Source organism: Triturus cristatus, chromosome 6, assembly GCF_964204655.1.
Source record: "Triturus cristatus chromosome 6, aTriCri1.1, whole genome shotgun sequence".
NCBI classification, from domain to species: domain Eukaryota; kingdom Metazoa; phylum Chordata; class Amphibia; order Caudata; family Salamandridae; genus Triturus; species Triturus cristatus.
This window is the reverse complement of record NC_140589.1, coordinates 1,556,519,350-1,556,538,770: the sequence shown is the minus strand read 5'-3', so window position 1 is coordinate 1,556,538,770 and position 19,421 is coordinate 1,556,519,350.

Genomic DNA, 19,421 nt, shown 5'->3' with positions numbered 1-19,421 from the left:
GCTGCTTCGCGCGAAGCAGCACCTGAGCAGGATACCACGTTGTTCAAGCTTCCCCCTCTGCCCAGGGCCTCAGTAGTGTGCAATTAACCACATCCCGCCCGCGTCTTGATTGATACGCTCACAGATACGGATTAATTACACCGTCTCCACATCTTACAATTCTAGCTGCTCACATTTTGTCCTGAAGATGAACTCGAATAACTGAGTTCGAAACGTCGTCGACCTCTTACAACAAGAACCCTTTAAATTATGTTAAAAAACTTTTAAAAAGTGGTTCAACAATTATTGTCAATGCGATGTCTCTTTTAAGTTCACCCTCACCTTGCACGTCACGCTTATTGTCACTGAATATGTGAGCACTTGAATTCTATTTATGTATAATAAATATTTTTAATTCTCTGATTTTCATGTCCCTCATCTATATTAACTATTGCTCTCTTCTAAGACTTACACTCTCATATCTTTATTAAACTCATTGCCCTCTCTAGGGTATTTTTTGTACTGGACCTTTTTAGGCCATCAAGAACCATTGTTCTTCTCTATATTGTATTGCCCCCGGTTCGCATATTGGGGTACCCTTGTTCCTACTAACGCTGGCCAGGCAAAGGCGCGCCTAAGGCAAGCCCGTCTGCGCCCGTCTGCGCCCGTCAGCATCCCGTAGGTGTCCGGCGCTGGCCATAATGTCCAGTTTACTGCGGGTAAGTCCATCCCACTACGCTGCAATAGGGTTTTGCTGCTTAAGTTCATGCTATCATCCCAATGTCAGTGTAGTGTAGCTGGCCTGAACTCAGCGGTAGACTTCCACTGCAACAAGTGCAGCTGGTCTTTTGCTCAGGCCAGAGCACCCGTCTCAGGGACCTTACCTACTGACAACAAGGGAAGAAGTACAATGGGTATTAAGGCTGCTCTGGTAAATTGTCGCTCAATGCAAAAACATGCTGCACACATCTATGACCTACTTCTGGATGACCAACCTAATGTTTTATTTCTCACTGAGACATGGCTTTCTGATGCCTCTAACCCCACTTTCACCATAGCCATCCCTACGGGCTATAATATTCTTAGGAATGATAGATCTAGAGGAAAGAGGGGGGGTGTTGCCATAATTTATAAGCAGAATTTAGAATGCTCTCTGCTTTCTACTGAAACCATTGAGTGCGCAGAGTTTTTATGTTTTTGCTGTATTATTTCCCAGCATCAGAGCATCGCTGGGTTTCTAATCTACAGACCCCCGGGCGCTATTAGCAATTTTATCACTTCGCTAAATGCAGCCATTTCCTCCTTGGCCCTAAAATACAACAATTGCCTTATTCTGGGTGATTTTATCATTCAAAGGATAACAATAAAGATCCCCAGCCTCTTAGCGGGGCTTGCATTCGTCCATCTTTTCGGCCACTCATGAGAAGGGTCACTCCTGGACCAAATCATTCATAATTTTGATTTAACGGCCGGTCTGCCACTTCCTATTATCTGGTCCGGCCACTTCCTGCTAAAATTTGATATCCCCTACTCTGTCACTGCTCCACCAGTGTCTATTTGGCAAACAACCTCCGACTATAGGGCTTTTCACAAAATTTCCGTCCCTAAGTTAGCAGAGGCTCTCAATCGTTCCATACCGATGCTGTCGAGCACCGCTGACCTGGATGCTCTTCGAATAGATTCTTGGCTTTGTACCAACATCGAGGCTGCTGCCCTGATTGTTACCCGCTCCTCTAAGAGATTAGCCCTCTCATCTCCCTGGTTTAGTAATCTACTTGGAGACAAAAAAGGAATTGTAGGAAAAAGGAACGGAAATGGCAAAAATCCTACCTTCCTGAGGACAGGAAGGTTTACAATGATAACCTAAAAACTTACCATACACTTGTAAAAAGAGCTCAAATTAATTTCTTTCAATCCAAGATCGCTGCTGCCCAAAATAAGAGTAAAGAAGGTTTTAGGATAGCCAAATCCTTTATTTCACTGAAAGCCTATTCTAAGGAGGGCCTTGCACAGAGAATTGGTCAAAGCAGATTGCTCAATTTTTCCATGGGAAAATCTCTCTGATCCAACATGCTTTACCAAACATATCTGAGGATGAGCTGAACTTTTATAATACTGTCAATAGCAAATTTCCCATCTTGGATCCCCCACCTCTTCTTGCCTTCCCTGATCTTCTGCTAGATGAATCATTGTTCCTCCTTCAAAGCATTAAGTCGGGCTCCCCTACCGACCCCTGTCCTGCTAACATCCTGTCTTCGGTTGCCCCCACAATCAACCCGATTGTACACCAGCTTTTTAACACTTCTCTTTCCACAGGCATTATGCCCAGACTGTGGAAGCATGCTAAGATTCTCCCTTTGATAAAAAAGACGAACGCTGATCTCATGGATCCTGCTAATTATAGGCCGATCTCCTTGCTTCCAGCTCTCTCTAAAGCTTTAGAGAAGCATGTCAACAAAGTCCTTCAAAACCCTATTGAAGATGGGAAGCTCCATCATGAATCCCAGTCCGGCTTTAGGGCTAATTTTAGCACTGAGTCTGCGCTGCTGGAAGTGACAGAATTCATCAGGGGTAAATTAGATGAGGGAGGCAAGGCCGTTTTGATATTACTTGATTTGTCAGCGGCCTTCGATACGGTCCCACACGAGAGGCTCTTAAACAGACTTAAAAATATCGGCCTGGGTGGGACTGCCCTTACATGGATGTCCTCCTATTTGGAAAACAGATCCCAGGAAATCTGGCTTCCACCTTCCTCCTCCCCGGTCCCTGTTATCAATGTTGGTATCCCCAAGGGCTCCTTTCACAGCCCTACCCTCTTTAATATTTATCTTTCTCCCTTGGCTTCTTTGGTTGAGGAAGCGGGCGCCAAGATCATTTCTTACGCTGATGACATTCAGCTTATTTTCTCGTGTGATAAGGGCTCCGACTTTGACAAAGCAAAGATCAATTTCTGCCTCTCGAAGGTCTTCAACTGGCTGATGGTCAATCAACTCAAGTGTACCCGGATAAAACGGAAGTGGTTTTCTTCGGAAAAACTAGAAACACCTGATTGGAGGACCTGGTGGCCAAAGGATCTGTCGCCCCCACCCGCTGATAAAGAGAAAGTAAAAAAACATTGTCGATGCGTTCTCAGATCCAACATCTTTCTGGTGCATGCTTCGGCATACTCCGTATGTTAAAAAAAATTGCAGCTTCTTCCGCTGGGGAGTAGAAGGATTGTCGTGCAGGCTCTTGTGACATCTAAACTTGACTATGTCAACTACCTGTACCTTGATCTTTCTAAATCCTTAACCCAGTGCCTGCAAGTGGTTCAAAACGTGGCAGCCAGAGCCATCGTATGACTCCGATTCTTAAATCCCTACACTGGCTCCGTATTAAAGTGCGGATTGACTTTAAAGCTATGACCATCTTTTTTAAAGACTTTCACAAGGCGGGAGCCGGGTACTTAATTAAACGAGCTAATCACTACTCTACTTCCAGACCCTTGCATTCTTCTAATCTAATCTGGACATTGTACCTAAAACTCGTCTTGTTCGTACTGGTGGTAGATCTTTTGGCTTCCTGCTTGCTAAACGATGAAACAGCTTGCCGGAGTTCCTGAGCTTTGATACAAACCTACTTTCCTTTAGAAAGAATCTAAAAACATGGCTGTTTATTCAAAAACTGGCTTCTTTCACTCATTTTCCTCTCCACTATCCATGCACCAGGACACTCTAGCTTGAGTAGCTGTGCGCTTTACTAAATACTGTATTTCATTTCATTTCGTATTTCAAGTGTTCTAAATGAGAATGACCTAAATTTAGTATTCTCAGGGAACATCAGTAATACCAGCATCTTCTATTTGGATTTGGAATTATATATGTAGAGGAGAACAAACTGTTGACAAAACTATACAGGAAGCCCACTGTAGGGAATTCATTACTACATGCACAAGTGTCTGTGTGGGTGGGTGGGGGGTGTGACTCTGTGCATAGATGTGTGAGTGGGTGATTCACTGGGTGTAGGGGTTCAAGAGTGCATCTGTGAAGGGCTGTATGGGTGGGTGAGTGGGTGTATGGGTGTGTTGGTGAGTGAATGGATGTCTCAGTGGTACATGGGTGAGTAACTAAATATGTGAAATGCAGTATATATATAAATGACTTTATGTGAGAGTGTGTGCTTGTATCAGTGATCGTATAAGAGACTAAGTATATGTTAGTATCTCTATGAATAAGTGAGGGGATGTGTGTCTAACTGTATAGATGAGTAAATCGGAGTGTGATTGATTGTTTGCATGACTGACTAGGTGTGTGAGTAACTCTATGGATGAATGGCGGTGTGTGAGTGTCTGCATAGGTGTATGAGTACATATGATAGAGTTGTATTGACGAGTGACTACATATACGAGTGACTTTATGGGTGAATGAGTGGATGTGTGTGTAGACCTGGGAATCAGTGAGTGGGTATATAGTAACTGGTATTGGTGTGTCTATGGTTTCAAAAATGGTAGTCTGTATTTTAGAGTGGGTGTATCAAAGGTTATATTAGGGTGTGAGGAGGTGCATCAGATTATCACATGGATGAAGTCATCAGTGATGTCATTTGAGATGGCATTAGTGATGTCATCAGTGATGTCACTGACCATGTCATGAATTATGTAATATGTGACATCATCAGCAGTGCATTGCGGGAGCGCGAGTTATAGTTAGCTCAACGACCTATATCGACCGAATTTCACTGGTTTTGTATGAGTGAAATGTCCAACTATAACATCCCTTAAACATGTGTTCTTTCAGTGAATTTAAAAATTTTTCTAATTGCTACTTTCTAACCATAACATCCCTGAAACCTATGGTTTTTTCAGTGAATTTCAAAGGTTTTTTAAATGATAATTCCTAACTCTAATGTCCCTGAAACCTATGATTTTTCTGTGAATTTCAAAGTTTTTTTAAATGCTAATTTCTAACTATGCCTACAGAGGTAGGACATGTGCAGAAAGAGGAAGAAAAGCACAGAAAGAAGCAAGAGAAATGCAGAAAGAGGCAACAGAAGTCCAGAAAGACGAAGAAAGGTGCAGAAAGAAGCAAGAGATATGCAGAAAGAACCAACAGAGGTGCAGAAAGAGGCCTTGTTGCCAAGTCATCCTGTGCCCCCATCTTTTTGCTGACTGGTGACTGACTCTGACTAACCAGGCCTGGAGCCAGTGGTATGCTGAAAGACACTTAGAATACAGTGAAAACAATTACATACGCAATGGTACGCTATCAGTTGGGGTACCCCTGTGATAGGCATGATCTCCCCTGTAAGGCCCTAGTGCAGAATAGGGCAGGGGGTTAAAACTACCTCTAAGTCAGTAGTGCAGAAAGAGGCAAGAGAAGTGCAGAAAGAAGCAACAGAGGTGCCGAAAGCACTCAAGAGAGGTACAGAAAGAAGCAAGTGAAGTGCAGAAAGAGGCAAGAGAGGTGCAGAAAGAGACAACAGAGGTACAGAAAGAGGGAGGGGGTGCAGAAAGAAGGAAGAGAAGTACAGAAAGTGGCAAGAGAATTGCTTAAAGAAGCAACAAAGGTGTAGAAAGAAGCAAGAAAAGTGCAGAAAAAAGCAAGTTAGGTGCAGAAAGAAGCAAAAGCAGTGCAGAAAGAACCAACAGAGGTGCAAAAAGAGGCAAGAGGGGTGCCGAAAAAGGTAGGAGAGGTGCACAAAGAAGCAAGAGAGGTACAGAAAGAGGCAGTGGGGGTGCAGAAAGAAGGAAGCAAAGTGCAGAAAGAAGCAACAGAGGTGCTGAAAGAGGAGCGAAGGATGCAGAAAGAGAAGTGCAGAAAGAACTAACAGAGGTACCGAAAGATGCCACAGAGGTGCAGAAACAGGCAGGAAGGGATGCAAAAAGAGGCAACAGAGGTGCAGAAAGAGAAAAGAGAGATGCAGAAAGAGGAAGGAGGGGTGCAGAAAGAAACAAAAGAGGTGTAGAAAGAGGAAACAGAGGTACAGAAAGACGCAAGATAGGTGCAGAAACAAGGAAAAGAAGTGCAGAAAGAGGCAAGAGAATTGCTGAAAGAAGCAACAGAGGTGTGGAAAGGAGCAATAGAAGTACAGAAAGAGGCAAGTGAGGTGCCGAAAGAGGCAAGAGAGGTACAGAAAACCGCAAGAAAACAGCAGAAAGAGGCAAGAGGGATGCAAAAAAGGGAAGAAGGGTGCAGAAAGAAGCAAGAGAGGTGCAGAAAGAAGCAAGAGAAGTGCAGGAAGAGGCAAGAGAGGTGCAGAAAGAGTCAAGAGAGGAGTAGAAAGAGGCAAGGGAAGTGCAGAAAGAGGCAGGAGGGGTGCAGAAAGAAACAAGTGAGGTGCAGAAAGAGGTAACAGAGGTGCAGAAAGAAGCAAGAGAGGTGCTGAAACAAGCAAGAAAAGTGCAGAAAGAGGTGAGACAATTGCTGAAAGAAGCAACAGAGGTGTAGAAAGAAGCAAGGGAAGTGCAGAAAGAGGCAAGTGAGTTGCAGAAAGAAGCAAGAGTAGTGCAGAAAGAACCAACAGAGATGCAAAAAGAGGCAAGAGGGGTGCAAAAACAGATAGTAGAGGTGCAGAAAGAGGCAACAGAGGTGTCCAAAGACGCAATAGAAGTATAAAAAGAGGCAAGTGAGGTGCAGAAAGAGGCAAGAGAGGTACAGAAAGAGGCAGGAGGGGTGCAGAAAGAAGGAATAGAAGTGCAGAAAGAGGCAAGAGAATTGCTGAAAGAAGCAACAGAGGTGTCCAAAGATGCAATAGAAGTACAAAAAGAGGCAAGAGAGGTACAGAAAGAGTCAAGGAAACTGCAGAAAAAAGGCAAGAGAAATGCACAAAGAGTCAAGAGAGGATCAGAAAGAGGCATGAGGTGTAGAAAGAAGCAAGAAAAGTGCAGAAAGAGGCAAGTGAGGTACAGAAAGAGGCAAGAGAGGTGCAGATAGAGGCAAGGGAGGTGCAGCAAGAGGCAAGAGATCTGCAGAAAAAAGCAACAGAGGTGCTGAAAGTGAAGTGCAGAAAGAAGACAGTGAGGTGCAGAAAGAGAAACAAAGGTACAGAAAGAAGCGAGAGAAATGAAGAAAGAGGCACAGAAAGAAGAGAGGTTTGTGCACCATTAGAACCAGTTTAACACCCATATTTTGCAATAAGTAACACGTGACCATTCCAGCTTTGCAAAGGACCTTCTATCATGCTATAACACATGACGCTGTATTTTTGGGAATATTTGAGCTAGAAACAAGGCTTTTTTTGTTCAAATCTACAGATTAGGCAGCAGATGATGGAATATTTGGCAAATGCGGAAAATGTTAAATTATGTGAAAACTGGTGCAGCCGAACAGTCACATAATTCAGTGGCTCTGCTCATACCTCCGACTAAGTCCAGAAGTGCTCCTCAGGAGTTCCTTCTTTTATTGAGTTTCATTGAGTTTATAATTTAGCTTCTATGAAAACGAGGAAGACTAAACCTGAGGTTACCACTCCAAAACACATAATTCCACTCCACATAACTTCTATACGCTAAATACCACATACTTTCTATTCACATAATTTCACTGCACAACATACCACATAATTCCACTACACACAACGTACATCCACTCTACACCAAAAAACATTAGTAAAAAACTTTTACATTTACAACGCCAATAGCTCTAACTCTCGCAAATAGCAAAACCTATTACATTTCAAACGCTTATTTAACTTGTAGTCGCATTTGCAGAGTGGTGCTGAAAGGGTGCTGGGCCTCCGACCAATGCTCAGGAATGCCGCTGCGTAGGACTTACAGGAGGTACCAGGAGGGCTTCTTAGCCCCCAAAATCCCTCAGGAGTAAAGTGGACTTCATCCCCCATCCCCTAGTCTGCGTTTGCAGAGTGGTGGAGAAAGGGGGCGTGGCCTCCGAAGACATTTTAGCCATCCCACTGTGTGGGACTTACTGGAGGTAACAAGAGGGGTAGTTGGCCCCCAAGAATATCCTTGGGGGCCAACTACCCCTCCTATTACATCCAGTAAGTCCCACAGAGCAGGATTGCTAAATTCTTATAGCAGGCCACGCCCCCTTTGCCTACCACTCTGGAAACGCGCTCCCTGGCACTCTCTTGGATGGGAATTGAAGTCCCCTTTGCTGCTGGGGGTCCTTTGGGCCCAACTAGCCTACCACTTACCTCCAGTAAGCCCCACACAGTGGGATTGCTGAGGGGTGGACACAGGCCAAGCCCCCTTCCTCCACCACTCTGCAAACGCGCCTCCTGGCGCGCTCTTGTTTGGGGAATGTAGTCCCCTTTTCTCCTGAGGGTCCCTGGGGGCCAACTAGCCCTCCTGTTATCTCCAGTAAGCTCCATAAAGCTGGATTGCTCAGAGTGCTCAAAGGCCACGCCCTCTTTGTACACCACTCTGCAAATGAGGCTCCTGGCTCACTGCTGCTTGGGGGATAAAGTCCACTTGTGTCCTGAGGTCCTCAGGACACAAGAGGACCTCATCGCCCCACCAGCAGTGCGTCAAGAGGCGCATTTGCAGAGTGGTGTAAAAAGGGGTGTGGCCTCGGACCACCTCCCAGCAATCCCACTGTGTGGGGCTTACTGGAGGTACCTGGTGGGTTAGTTGGCCCCAAGGGACCCTCAGGAATAAAGGGGACCTAATGCCCCAACTTAAAACTCACCAAGGGGCTAATTTGCAGGGTGGTGCAGGGAAGGGGCGGGCCTCCGGTGATATGCTGGTTTTTTCTAAATTTGGTTTTTGGAAAGGGGGCTGTGTGCCCCCCTTCCCTCCATTATGTTTGGGCCTGGGGACCCCATCCCCTAGGGCCTGAGCATTTATTTATTTATTTATTTTTAAACGGGAGGGGGGTTGCGCGGCCTCCCTCCTGAGGCCATTATTATAAAAGGGACCCCCTGCCCTGTGCCTCAGTCTTTCAAATTTTTTTTTTAATTAGGGAGAGGGGCCCCATGGCCCCCCTTCCCCTGTCCACTTCTGGCCCCAGGGACCCCATCCCCGGGGCCTGGCCTCAGATTTGGGAAGCGTTGGGGGAGCCCCAAGGGCCCCATAGTCCCTGGGGTAGCGGGCATTGATTTTGGGCAAGGGGATCTGCTAACATGCAGCTCCCGTTGCCCAAAAGCAATTCTGCTTTGCTTCGTTGAAGCAAGAGCAGGTTTCCTGCTCCTTCTTCAATAAAGCAAAGAAGTGTTTGCTACAGCTCCCACCCCGCCATAGCAAACAGCAATGTCCTGGAGGTGGGTACCCCGGGACATTGTAGTAGCCAGCCCTGGGTGGTGGCGGTCCCGAGGGCCATCGAGGGCTTCAGGAGGGGGACCGAGTGGCCCCCCTTCCAACATGCAAATAGCCCCAGGGAAGTGGTGGTCTCCGGGGCACGGGGTCTGCAATGGACCCCCGCAATTAAATAAACAGTGCCCTGGGGAGGTGGTGGTACACTGGGCAGTGTGCGGGGGCTTGAGCTCCCCCAGACTAATTATTTGACAAAGCCCCGGGGAGGTGGCAGTCCCAAGGTTCGCGGGCCTGTGAGGCCCCCACCCTATTTTAATAAAGCCCCAGGGAGGTGGCGGTCCCCGGGTCATGGGGGCCCACGAGGCCCCCTCGCCCTCATTAGAACAATGCCCCAGGGAGGTGGCGGTCCCCGGGGCTTGGGGGGGCCCGTAAGGCTCCCCTGCTTTTAATTAACAATGCCCCGGGGAGTTGGCAGTTCCCAGGGCTGTGGGGGTCCCCGGTGGCCTCGCATACATTATAAACATTGCCCCTGGAACCTGACCCACCTGGCGGATTATAGAAAACGAAGCGCAGGAGCCTGTGCTTCATTTTTTGTTGTTTTTCCGGCCTGGTTCACGCACCCAGTGGGAATTCGGCTGATTTTGTTTAAATAAATGCTTTTTTTGGCCCTGGGGGTCCTTGTGGGACCCCCTGAGCAGGCCTAGGGGGTCAGGGTATGTCTACCCTGCCCCCTTTTCTTGTTTTTTATCTTTGTTTTACTATTTTCTTGTAACTTGGTTATCGAGTCACAAGATGGCTGCCAACACTCCAAACCAGAATGAAGCCAATTAGAATGAAGCTCATGCTCTGGAGGGTTCGCAAATCCTCCTCGGTGCTCAGATATCTCTGGAACTACTGAACGGATTTACACTATTTAAAAAAAAAGGTCACTTTCTGAACCAAGAGCTACCTTGTTGCCAAAGTTAGTGTAATTCTGTTCAGCAGTTCAGGCTGTAGCCTGTTCCAAAAATTCCTATGGAAATTAACATGGGGAAAACGCATTTTGGAACACCCCTTTTTTCTTGGCCCCTGCTCTATGAATCACCCCGAAAACCTCAAGACAGGAGCTGACCTGAGTGAACCATTAGTTTTGAAAATTTCGCGAAGATTCGTCAATTGGCGCCAAAGATATTTCCAAAAGAATAAACGCTTTTTGAATAGAAGCAAGGTCTTAACTATAACTACCTAGTGGCGACCGCCAGTTGCTACTATATATATATATATATATCTCCAACTCTCCCAACGGGAAGAAAACGAGCCGCACTCACAACGGTGATGTTTCTGATTTAATAAATTACAGCACTGGCAGTCCTAATGCATTTCGGTCTCCTGACCTTTCTCAAAGGGAAGCCCCAGCATCACACTGAACTCGCAGCCTATCAAGGTGATTGCTTCAATTATATACTTTTCTGCCCCGTGGTGGGCGGCCTTAGTGGGCCTTTGTTTTGAAGCATGCTGGTCCTTGTGGTGCAAAAACAGTCAATCATTGCCCTCCAGTGGGTGATGCTTTGATACTGTTCATTTCCGTTGTCCCCTCGCAAAACCATTTTCGAGTTGCAGGAAACCATGCCAAAGTCAATCCTTGGCGGCGCCTACTATCCCTTGCCGTTTTGTCGGATTACACAGGTGGTTCAGTTTCGGGAAGTTATGGCGCTCTTTAGAGGCGGTGCGTAGCTCGCGGCCGAACCAAGCCGCTAAAACATCTCTCCAACTTTCCCAACGGGAAGAAAAAGAGCCGCACTCACAACGGTGATGTTTCTGATTTAATAAATGACAGCACTGGCAGTCCTAATGCATTTCGGTCTCCTGACCTTTCTCCAAGGGAAGCCCCAGCATCACACTGAACTCGCAGCCGATCAAGGTGATTGCTTCAATTATATACTTTTCTGCCCCCTAGTGGGCGGCCTTAGTGGGCCTTCGTTTTGAAGCATGCTGGTCCTTGTGTTGCGAAAACAGTCAATCATTGCCCTCCAGTGGGTGATGCTTTGATACTGTTCATTTCCGTTGTCCCCTCGCAAAACCATTTTCGAGTTGCAGGAAACCATGCCAAAGTCAATCCTTGGCGGCGCCTATTATCCCTTGCCGTTTTGTCGGATTACACAGGTGGTTCAGTTTCGGGAAGTTATGGCGCTCTTTAGAGGCGGTGCGTAGCTCGCGGCCGAACCAAGCCGCTAAAACATCTCTCCAACTCTCCCAACGGGAAGAAAACGAGCCGCACTCACAACGGTGATGTTTCTGATTTAATACATTACAGCACTGGCAGTCCTAATGCATTTCGGTCTCCTGACCTTTCTCAAAGGGAAGACCCAGCATCACACTGAACTCACAGCCGATCAAGGTGATTGCTTCAATTATATACTTTTCTGCCCCCTGGTGGGCGGCCTTAGTGGGCCTTCGTTTTGAAGCATGCTGGTCCTTGTGGTGTGAAAACAGTCAATCATTGCCCTCCAGTGGGTGATGCTTTGATACTGTTCATTTCCGTTGTCCACTCGCAAAACCATTTTCGAGTTGCAGGAAACCATGCCAAAGTCAATCCTTGGCGGTGCCTACTATCCGGGAAGTTATGGCGCTCTTTAGAGGCGGTGCGTATATATATATATATATATTTTGAAAAGAGGTTACCCCAACCGTTGAGCTGCACTCGCTGGCGGTATAACGCTGTCTCCACACACAGCCCAAACGCGGACACAGCCATTCCACAATTGTGCCGACGCGTTTCAGGCTTTCCGCCCTTCTTCCAAGGCAAAACTCCTCATGAACAGCAAACAAGAAGGCCACAAGGAAAGCCCCTTCATTTTTATTGGGTTGCAAATTCCGCTCAGGTGAGTACAAGAAACAAAGCATCATGGGTCTTGTGGTCCATATTATTATCCCCAAGTGGGTCGTCGCCGTTCTGAGGAAATAGAACAAAGTTTATCGATACGCTGTAATGTCCCGCTAAGGCTGCCTGTGTAGGGTACAACAACCGCTACCTCCACTCGAAACTGTCCCAGTGAACAGAAGAGGACCCCCAAGGATATCGGGGTGGTGCCGCTCGTGACCTGGGCAGGCCACAATATTTTGAAAAGAGGTTACCCTAACCGTTGAGCTGCACTCGCTGGCGGTATAACGCTGTCTCCACACACAGCCCAAACGCGGACACAGCCATTCCACAATTGTGCCGACGCGTTTCAGGCTTTCCGCCCTTCTTCCAAGGCAAAACTCCTCATGAACAGCAAACAAGAAGGCCACAAGGAAAGCCCCTTCATTTTTATTGGGTTGCAAATTCCGCTCAGGTGAGTACAAGAAACAAAGCATCATAGGTCTTGTGGTCCATATTATTATCCCCAAGTGGGTCGTCGCCGTTCTGAGGAAATAGAACAAAGTTTATCGATACGCTGTAATGTCCCGCTAAGGCTGCCTGTGTAGGGTAAAACAACCGCTACCTCTACTCAAAACTGTCCCAGTGAACAGAAGAGGACCCCCAAGGATATCGGGGTGGTGACGCTCGTGACCTGGGCAGGCCACAATATTTTGAAAAGAGGTTACCCTAACCGTTGAGCTGCACTCGCTGGCGGTATAACGCTGTCTCCACACACAGCCCAAACGCGGACACAGCCATTCCACAATTGTGCCGACGCGTTTCAGGCTTTCCGCCCTTCTTCCAAGGCAAAACTCCTCATGAACAGCAAACAAGAAGGCCACAAGGAAAGCCCCTTCATTTTTATTGGGTTGCAAATTCCGCTCAGGTGAGTACAAGAAACAAAGCATCATGGGTCTTGTGGTCCATATTATTATCCCCAAGTGGGTCGTCGCCGTTCTGAGGAAATAGAACAAAGTTTATCGATACGCTGTAATGTCCCGCTAAGGCTGCCTGTGTAGGGTACAACAACCGCTACCTCCACTCGAAACTGTCCCAGTGAACAGAAGAGGACCCCCAAGGATATCGGGGTGGTGCCGCTCGTGACCTGGGCAGGCCACAATATTTTGAAAAGAGGTTACCCTAACCGTTGAGCTGCACTCGCTGGCGGTATAGCGCTGTCTCCACACACAGCCCAAACGCGGACACAGCCATTCCACAATTGTGCCGATGCGTTTAAGGCTTTCCGCCCTTCTTCCAAGGCAAAACTCCTCATGAACAGCAAACAAGAAGGCCACAAGGAAAGCCCCTTCATTTTTATTGGGTTGCAAATTCCGCTCAGGTGAGTACAAGAAACAAAGCATCATGGGTCTTGTGGTCCATATTATTATTTCCAAGTGGGTCGTCGCCGTTCTGGGGAAATAGAACAAAGTTTATCGATACGCTGTAATGTCCCGCTAAGGCTGCCTGTGTAGGGTACAACAACCGCTACCTCCACTCAAAACTGTCCCAGTGAACAGAAGAAGACCCCCAAGGATATCGGGGTGGTGCCGCTCGTGACCTGTGCAGGCCACAATATTTTGAAAAGAGGTTACCCTAACCGTTGAGCTGCACTCGCTGGCGATATATATACATGGCAATATATATATATATTGTCATGTGATCAAGGTCCGGCTGGACCAAAATGCATTATGGCCCACAAATAAAGAAGGAACTTTTTTGCACTAACCTTGTCGTCCCGCCTGCTTCCAACAAAAGGATTTGAAGTGAAAGGAAGCAGAGAATTTGTATATATATATATATATATTCCAACCAAATCCGACTTCTTATCAAAATCAGACACCGACACTGGAGATGCTTTTCAGCCATCCGGCTTGGGTATTTATTCTTCGCGTAACGCGTTTCGGGACAACTCCCTTGATCACACAATCACATGCGAACAAATCAGTTTCTTTTAAAACCAAGACACAAAGTCACATGATTAGTTCCTCACTAAACATGGTAAACAGACTAATACTGTTTTTTCAATACTGTTTTTTCAACCGATTTGCGCCTCAATGATATGTTGTCTTGACATAGTGCCAAATATTCTCTTAACGTCATTTATTCTAATTCACTCTAGTCAAAAATGGATTAGATTTAAAAAGATACATATTATCTCATATATTTACAATTTAATCGAATCATCCATTTAGAAAAAATTAAATTACAGAGAAAATTTGACATTATTTGATACATAATTAGAATGCTCTAAATCATTGTTCGGTAACATATAGTCCTTATCATTCCATGCAACAAGTTATTATAAAAATCATTGTCGAATAATTCTTATCCGTCTTTCATTGTTTTTGTTTAAGACAACCCACGGTGATTATTTCATTTCAATCCGCTGTTGATAGAAAAAGGTAAAGGAGAGAAGAAAAGGACATATAACAATGTCTTTATAGAACATAGTTTTACAAAGATGATGCTTGGATCTAATTCTACAATGATAAAGTGCTAGTGCTTAATTCAGTACAAGACTGTGTGCGAACAATGCTATAATAAAGTGCAAGTGCCTCATTATGTGCAAAAACCGCAATCTTATCACAATAAAGTGCTAGTGCAATACAGTACTTGTTAAAGATCCTTAAAAAACTTTTTATCGATGTTCTATCAGTGTCAAAGAACTCTCCTTATGACAATATTTTAAAAAAAATAAAAACAAATAGAAGGAACAATCATTTGTGACTTGATATAAGTTAAAATAACAGAGACAATTAAAACCAAAACTAATTGATAAAGATACCTCTATTTCAAATGTACATGTAGATCTTCTTCAACATTCATACCGTGAGGACTTTTCGTATTAAACATGAGTATATATTTTGACTCCGATTTCCTTAATTTACTTTCTCTGTCGCCCCCTCTTTGATCCTTGGGGACTTGATCAATAGCAAAGTACACTAGTTCACTCGTGTTTCCTTTGTGAACTTCATTTATGTGACGAGCAACTACATAGTTTTTGTCAGTATTACTTATTGCCCTAAGATGTTGCAGGATACGCACATGAACCATGTGGATAGTACTACCTACATACATCTTGGGGCAGGAGCACTTCAAAACGTAAACAACAAAGTCACTTTTACAATTAAGAGGTTTTCTTAGTTTCCAGGGGCTATTTAAAAGAGGGGATACTATTTGTTGCGTGTTCTTGCCATGCCTACAAGCTTTACACTTAAAACATTTATGGAAACCTGGGCTTACTTTGAGCCAACCACCTCCTTTTTTGGTTTCCAAATTAGTTTTAAACAAATCATCTCTCATAGATTTAGCGCGATTGAAAGTCACCAAAGGATATCTTGAGATTTTCCCTTGTAGGATAGGGTCCTGTCTGACAAGGTGCCAATGTCTACTCAGGCTGTCTCTCACCCTAGCCTGGTATGCACTGAAACCTGTAATCATACGGATTTGACTCTCAGTATGCTTCCTCTTTTGTTCCACTTTTTTAGCATCTGGTTTTAATAATGCGCTTCTTTCCATATTCTGTACTTTCAATTTTGCCTGATTTAATGTGTCCATCCTGTATCCTCTCTGAAGGAATCTATGGGTTAAAGCTCCCTGGGCCTGACCCAGAGCAGCCGGTTCACTGCAATTTCTTTTCATTTATATATATATATATATACACATATATGCGCCTTAGATTCCATCACACTCGTAAATCACCTCCACAAAGACGGCCACGGACCACGATATTAGTGCAAGTATTCTTCTTTATTTCTGAGACAGCCATTACGCGTTTCGGCTCAATCGAGCCTTGTTCACATGATATATATATATATATACTCAACACACCTGCCCGTATTTAGAACAAGCACCAGGACGCTCCGGTTCACTTACAAAAGACGGTTTATTTGCTACACAGGTAACGCGTTTCAATCGCAGCCGCAACCAAACCCTATATATATATGAATGGGTGTCACACAGTCTCTATGAGAATGTAAATGGGTGTGAAAGTGTCTGTTTACATTTCCGAATGGATGTGACAGTGACTGTATGTGTATATGAATGGGTGTGACAGTTCCTTTATGGCTATATGAATGGCTGTGACAGTGTCTGCATGGTTATAACATTGTCTGGAAAAGTATCTGTAATGGTATGTAAAGGGATGTGAAAGTGTCCATGCTAACTCCGCACATCTTTCACAGAGTTACAGAGGGTGTCCACTCTGAGCTATGCGAGGATCCGTGCATTTTGCGAGTGGCCAAAAAAACCTGTTTTTCCATATTTCTGACCCCAGGAAACATGCTCAGGCCTCTTTCATAACATGTACAAGGGGTCAGGAAACCCTTCACTTGACACTTTCATTCAGGTTGTGAGCACATTTTCATCCCTGGGGACTGTTTCCCCGACAAAAAAAATGGTGGTCGCAACTTTTCTGTGAAGGTGCGGACAGCCAATCAGGAGTATTCCAGTGTGCGTAAATCTGCCAACTTCCCACGGGTAGATCCACGCCACTGGATATACAAATTTAATTTCCAGTTAGTAGCTTGCAAACTACTGAATGGATTTACACCAAATCACAAAAAGCGCGATCTGCGTACCAACATTCAAGTCAATGACCCTGCTTCTTCATTACAGCTGTATGTAGCCGTTGTTCTGTCACTGCCCTTTCTGCCTTCCCTAAACAGTTAGCTTGCTGTCCCATCAACTTCCTCCCTACCCTCTGTTGCCCGAGTCCATATTCCAGCTCTGATGTCCCTCCTGCCCTGCATGGCCCAATGTGCTGCCACTGCCCCCAATTTAGCTTGACGTGCCTGCCCACTCCGCCTGCCCTCCATTGCCCAATTCTATGCCCAATCATTTCCCTCCTGCTTAGACTCTGTGCTGAGCTTGCTGCCTCTACTCTCCTTCCCCATACCATCCAATGTCTTTGTGCATGCCCCTACTCCCTCCTTTCTGCCCACCATATTCAATGGACCTACCACCCTCCTATCTACTCTGAGTGTTCTGTTGAGCTGCCACTGCCCCTTCCACCTGCTTAGTATGGTTGGATGGCTGCCGCCTGTCCCTGCTACCTACACTCTGCCTGTTCAAGTGTAATGCCCCTATTCATTCCCTCCTGTCCTCTATGGTCCATTTTGCTGCCACTCCCTTCTGCCCACTATGCTGCAACTGCTCCTCCTGACACCCTGCATGGTCTGTTGTGAAGCCCCTTCCTCTGCCCTCTTTTGCCTGTGCCCAGACCCTACCACTCCCTTTTGTCCTCCATGGTCCTTTGTGCATGCCACTGCTGCCTCCTTTTGCCCACCATGGCTGTTGTGCTACCACTAACCCTCCCACTTGTCATGCATGGTCTTCTAGGCTGCTATATCCCCTCCCACCTCCCCTGTGTTGTCAGCTTGCTTCCCCTGACCCACTCCCACCTTCCCTCCGTTGTTTGTGTGTAGACCATTATAGTCTCGCTGTTGCCCTATATGGTGTGTTGTGCTTCCAGTACCCATCCTGTCTGCCCTCCAGGGTCAGCTTGCTGCTCCTGCCCCCTTGCCCTGTGCTCTCCATTTTCTATGTGCAGACATCTATCCCATCCCTCCTGCTGTGCACGGACCGTTGTCATGCCCCTGCTCCCTCCCTCCCGCCCTTCATGGTCTCTTATGCTGTAACTGTCCCTCCTGTCTAGTCGGTATGGTCAGCTTGCTGCCTTTGCCTCTTCCCCTCTGCTTTGTGCTGTCCATGTGCATAGCCCTGTACTCTCCCTATTCCTTTCCATGGTCTGTTGCACTGCACAGCTGTCCCGCATGCCCTGTGTGATGTATTGTGCTACTGTAACCCCTGACGTCTGCCCTGAAAGGTCAGTTTGGTGCACTACACATCTTACTCCTGTCCTCTCTTATTTGAGTCCATGTCCCTACCAACTCCTCCTGCCCACCATGATCCAATGTACCCTGCTTGCCAACATTTTGAATTTGGTAAGAGGTAGATTTTGGAGAACAAAAACTGGGGAATTGATTTTCCCCATTGACTTACATTAAAAAAGGAGGTTTTAGGCAGGAGCCAGATCAAATAAAGCCCTTTTGGGCCTAAAGACATCTGGAGTCTCCTGCCTGAATCAGTTCTGTTGGCATGTATGGTTGTACTGCCACTGCCTCTTCCTTCTGCCCTTAATGGTCTTTTATATTGCCACAGCCTGTCTAGCCTTTACTGTACAGTTGGTTTGTTGCCCCTGCCCCCCTTTAACATACCCTCCATGGTCCGTTGGGCTGCCTCTGTCCCTCCGACCTGTCCAGCATGGTCAACTTGTTGTCTCTGCACCCTCCTCCATGAGAGGGTCTTTTCCCATAGAAATTATAGTTAGTGCTCTAAACAATTGACATGAGGACATATTCTCTGAGTTCTCGAATAGTGATAAAGCACTTTTAAACTGTGTTTTTCTATCCAGCTGATCACTTGATTATATGTTACACTTAAGTAAAAGGAAGTGGCATTACGGCCAGAGCTGCAGACTTTTCAACTGGGGAACCAGGTTTGAGTTTCTGCATCAGCTCGACATCCTGTGATTCTGGACAAATCACTTAATCTCCCCATGCCTAAAACCAAAATGAATGTGTCCTTTTGTAATGTGAATGATGTTCATGTAAAACACCCCAATGCCATCGGGTCAAGTCTGCGCTACATAAAACTGCAAAAAACAAAACACAATAATTAAGTGTTTTGCACACTTCTGTCATTGGGCTATACTTGGGCTACAATTGGGTGATATTTGTGCTATAATTGGGCTCTTTTCTCTCTGATGGCCATCTTGGGAAACTTATTTGTTATGAAGCTCCCTAATTTCCTCATTTACTACAGTATCCTCAATAGAAATTGCTTTTAGCTTTCTACTTCCATTCCATGAAGAAGATGTTCAGATGAGCCACACTGCTGGCATAAATTCAGAATGCTAGCACTCTAGTTGCCCATTAAAACCCTGTAGTAAATCTGCTGGCAGATTGCTGCTGGTGTTGAAAGTGCATGTTTCAGTCTGCATGTCACAATGTTTTAATGAAATAAAAAGGAAGATATTTGAGAACTCACTTAAAATGTGTCCTAATTTATCTTTCTACAGCACTAACCATAATTTCTATGACACACTGAACCCCCTCATTTTGTTCCTTTCTAAATTAAATGTTTTAGGTTTTACCAGTTTGATTCAATCAACATGGCTTCAGGTATGTCACAGTTTTTTCTTAGTTGCTCTTTAGAGCACTCTGGGAGGCTGCAGTAGAACACAAGGGAATCAACTGACCAGCTGCTCTTTTGGAAGTACATGGGTTACTGAGAATGTCTAACTTCATTTTCATATGGCTGAGAAAGTTAGTTTGAATTTACAGAAAATATGCTCTCATTTTACCACTATGG